The sequence below is a fragment of the Crocodylus siamensis genome, chromosome 15 (assembly GCF_052110815.1).
Source record: "Crocodylus siamensis isolate JL-2025a chromosome 15, ASM5211081v1, whole genome shotgun sequence".
NCBI lineage: Eukaryota > Metazoa > Chordata > Crocodylia > Crocodylidae > Crocodylus > Crocodylus siamensis.
The window spans coordinates 18,944,177-18,948,894 of NC_143409.1; the positions used below are offsets into that span (position 1 = coordinate 18,944,177).

At 43.5% G+C, this 4,718-nt stretch overlaps 1 long non-coding RNA gene across 1 annotated transcript; it reads right to left on the bottom strand.

Moving 5' to 3' along the window:
- Window positions 1-1,860: 1,860 nt before the first annotated feature.
- LOC149852187 (uncharacterized) lies at window positions 1,861-4,499 on the bottom strand. Its single transcript, XR_016439384.1, has 3 exons — window positions 4,117-4,499; window positions 3,499-3,773; window positions 1,861-2,374 (listed from the first exon to the last, which is right to left on the bottom strand). It is a non-coding gene; the product is annotated as an uncharacterized LOC149852187 (long non-coding RNA).
- Between the last annotated feature and the right edge of the window lie 219 nt (window positions 4,500-4,718).

Here is a 4,718-nt window from a genome sequence, read left to right on the forward strand (position 1 = left end):
GATTGCAGTTGTGCAGCTCCTGGCCACAGCCACTTTTTTTGGCCTCCGCCCCCCTCCCCTGCTGGTGGCACCAAGGGTGGTTGCACCATTTGCTCCATCCTACTTATGCCACTGAAAAATCCTACCACCTCATGAATGAATACAGCAGGAGTGTGGACCCAGCAATTCAACTTTGGCTTTGCAGTGCAGCTGGTCGCACCAATGCTAGTAGGAGGAGATATGTATGGTATCTGGTAAGGTAATGTTGGTGGCCTGCAAATGTACATACGCTTGTTTCAGTACATATATAACTGCCCATCCATCTTCCTGCAGGACACAAAGTATCAATGCTGCCACTCCTACATTTTTGTGACAGATTCTTCCCATGATCTGCCATACAGTCAAGTCTACTAGCTGCTTATGAAGTACTGCTTAAAATCTTCGGATATTCAAGCCAAAGTCTCATGCAAGAATGTAGGGGGCATGCTCCCAACTACCTTCATCTGCATATAGAAAGCCAGCACCTGCCAAGAGTATGGGAGCAGTTTCCTATTTTGCACATGCAAATAGCTGGCTGTGAACAAGACTTGGTCAGTGCCTTCTACTGTAAAATTAGGTTGTGTGTGTTCTTTGGGGAGTTTTTTTGGGGTTTTCTTGTTTTTTTTTTTTTGTGGGGGGCGGTTCTTGCTCTAGATCCTTTATATTCTGTTAGGTATTTTCAGGACTGAAGCTTATATTATTAAAGTCTATGTTTTTAAATATTTAAACCTGAATTTAATAGCCCATTCAAAACAATACGGGCATCCAACACAACATAGAAGCATCAGGTTTACTTTGATAAGCCATGAAAACATCTCAGGTATATTTTAATGCTTAAAAACAAATGCAAACAGCTGAGGCATATGTTGGAGGGGACTAAGAACATATACCCTACAGCGGTTTACTACTTAAACACTGTTGTTTCTGACAAATAAAATTAGTACCCAGATATTTAAATAACAACAGGCTAATTGTTTTGCTATCCCAACACTGATTTACATGCCACTTATAGTATGTCCCTCTAAAATATTATATTTTTCCCTTATGAAATATAGTTTTAAATTGAAAGCTCTTAATAATTATTTTGATCCACTAAACAATCCCAGTTTCACTGCCTCTTTCAGTCACTCCAGTCAACAAAATTTGAACATCAGTAGGAATTCTTCACACGGAATGACTGCATGACTACCTAACCCTAGTGCATTTTGTAAATTGATATATTGTATCAAGAATGAAGGTGGACTTCCTGTACATCATCAAATATGTATTAGTTAGAAAAACTGACACAGAACTTTGGGCGAATTCCAGGGCAGCAGGAAGGTTGTTTCTAGAGCCAGAATAAAAGCTTAGGAAACTTGGACTGTGTCATAGAGCAGATGCCATGCAGCAAAGACTGCAATCTATTGCCACGTGCAAAATGACAAGTCACCCCAAATTTCCCAGGGCAGTCCCAAATTTCATGTGTCCTAGTAGCCCTAAAGAATTACCCATGAAAAGGAAAATGTCCCCATAAAACCCCCTGCATCTGCTGAGGGGACACAGCATACTGCTGCCTGGTGCAATAGGAACTTAGATCTGCTGTTTCCAGTTCAAGAGGTAGCTGAGAAGATGGAATCAAAAAAGGTGCAAAATGTCTTCCAGTTCTGGACATCTGTGGAGAGTCCCTGACCACATCTTGTATTTTGCTCCCCAAAAGTTGGTCACTTAACACATTTTTATATGACCCCTGAAAATGTACTTTCTGGTTCACTTTTATCCCCATTCACATTTACAAATATCATGAAAGCAAAGCAGATAGATATTTGACAAAATAAATTATTTATTCAAACTGTGTATTGCATCTCTTAGCCAAGAAAAACTTTCACACACTCTCACAGCAGTACACAGAATTGTCTGACGAGGTCTGTTCCATTCAGGTGATAAGGAGGTGTTGTTTCAATGTGTTTGCTCCTTCTTTTCTCAGGTAGTTGATAATTACAGATATTTTATCAATCTTACTGTACAGCTGTGAGCCCCTCTGCCAGGTCCAGAGCAGAACTGGCCTGAACAAGAAAGAGAGATAACAATGGGTAGTACAGTGAGGAGGTGTGGGAGAAGGGAAAAGGGAAGCTAGTTTCACAGCCAATCTCTTATTTTACTCCTCCTTTTTATGGGGGAAAATGTCTTGTAATGTTTATGTCTATATTTAATGTTCTTTAAGCAGAAATATAACAGGAGAAATACCTGCCTGCTGGTTTTCTGCAGCCAATAGCCTTCAACCCAGGAGGATGGGTTGGCTCAAGTGTGGGTGATAATTTTGGCTGGCAGGCCATTTAATGAGTTTTGATGAGTTGTTGAAGGCCACGCATACAACATCCTTCAGAAGATATAATTTTAACGAATTATAGATGAAAAACAAGTTGTATACTAAAAATCAAACATCTAGTATAACATTTGATTTAAAAAAAAATGTTTGTCCTGATTGATGTTTTTTCAGTACTGTATATAGAAATCACTGAATAATAGCTCCAAATAATCTTACTTATGTATATTGTATATGTGTGCGGCAGGGTGAGGGGCGTGGGGTGGGTGGGCGGCCTGGGTGCTACGTCCTGGGAACTGGCCGGGCAGTGAGGTGGAGACAGGGGGCACGTGGAACAGAGCTCACCCAGGCAGTGTGGTCTGTGGCTGCCCCTCCAGTGGTCCACACGGGGCCAGGCCCTGTCCACTTCCTCCCAGGGCACCCAGTGCCATGCTCCTCCCTGGCCCCACTGGCCCCAGCCCCAGCTGCATGCAGGGCTGCTCCTGGTATGGATCAGCTCCTTCCACCTCCAGCAGTTCCTTCCTCCTCCTGCCCCTACTGTGCCACTCTGGGTAGGGAGAAGTTTTAGCTGGATGGCTCCTGACCCCGTGCGCAGGGCTCCAGCTCCCGGACATCTTTCACCCATTCTGCCCAGCTGGTGGTTGAGTGGGTGGAAGGCGGCTGGAAGTTGGAGCCCTATACACTGGGGCAGAAGCCACCCGGCTGAAGCTTCTCCCCACTTTGGAGCAGCTTGGCAGGGGCAGGAGGAGGAGAAGAAGCCAGTAGAGGCAGGAGGAGCACCCGCCAGGAAACTATCTGTGCTGGCCCGAGCTGAGACAGGGGCTATTGGGTGTGGGTGGGAGTGTGGTGTTCCCTTCCCTGGACAGGTCTTGGCCTCATGCAGTGTTGTGGGGGCAGCTGTGGACCAGATCCAATCAATTGGTGGGTGCCCCTGTGGGCCTGATCTGATCAGTTGACTGGCCACAGCTGGTCTGTGGGCCATATTTTGCCCACCCCTGGGCTAGCTTCTCAAATACAAGCCAGTGCCTTCTCTGAGAGAATCCTCTCTGCAGAGGCCTTCTCTCTAATGCTAATCAAAATAAACTGTTAACAGAGCTTGGAAATAACTTGGTGCCAATATTATTGTTAAAATTTTTAGAGCCAAAAAATAAAGATCTGTTTCTTACTGTCAGAAGTACCTGGAGCTCTTGGGTATTTGTAACATCTATAGCTTTGTCATTCATATTCTGTTAACCTTGACATCAAAGGTATGTCCATCCAAGATGGCTGCCTTTCAGTTGTTGCGTACTCCGTAAAAGATCGGTTTTCCTTTTTTGTGTGTGTGTTTTAAAAATCTCAGCCAAAGCATTGCACCAAGCACTGTCGCATGGTGGTAACTGGTGTCTGCCAGCAGGGACAGTTTCATGTAGACAGGCAGAACGCACATATGCAGAACAAGGCTAGCCTAAAAAATCTTGAGAAAAAGCTTGTGGGGTTAGATACAGAAACATCTTTGAGCTGGAAAAAAAAACAAACCAAAGAAAATCAACTTCCAATCCCCTTGCTCCTCCCCCCTAGGTAATAACAAATAAAAAACCTCTCCTTCAATTACTTGTGGCCAGTTGCAGAGACCCAATCCTATCAAGTACATCGAACAGAAACAGTCCATGAAACGCCAAACTTCCATCAAAAGGGCAACAGTCTAACTCCCCTCCCTTCCCTCTGCCCCCCCCTTTTTAATACAATGAGAAAGTCATTGTGTTAAATAGTAAAATAAATGAGCTACAGTTTATCTCAGGTTGACATGTGATACTTACTCCTTCAATAAGTCCTTACAAGTTTGTAGAAAATTGTCTTCACATTCTTGTCACAGTTGAACATGAGAAGCATTTATTCTCATCAAGGCTCGTTTCCAAAAAAAGTACAAAATAAGTTGTTCTGGAATTTGCTTTGTGGAAAGAAGTTCCAGAGATTGTTTGAACTGGAAAAGGAGCAGACACAACTCTGTCATTAAACCCAGTGCTCACCTCTGGGCAAAAGGTTCACATGCAGCAGGAATGGGCACGCTTGTCAAGCCTTTCAGCATGACCTGCTGTCATTGTTGGGCAGTTTCTTTGGTCCCTTCTTAAGAAATCGTCTTTTTCTTGTTCTGTTCCAAATACAGTTGTTGATAAAAAGCAAAAGGAAGAGCGACCTAATTATACACTAAACCTTGTAGCTGCTGATTAACTGATGTGGCTGACTGCCTGGACTAGAAAGCTTCTACACTTCCAGCTTGGCAGCAAAAGCCTTTGAGATTTGCAGCTAAGCGTTCGTTGAGGGAATGATTCCAGTTACCAACCATAATAGTGGGAAACTGATAGGTTACTTTGATTGAAAATTGGGCCAGCATTGAATTCATTGCAACCTTTTTCTTTAG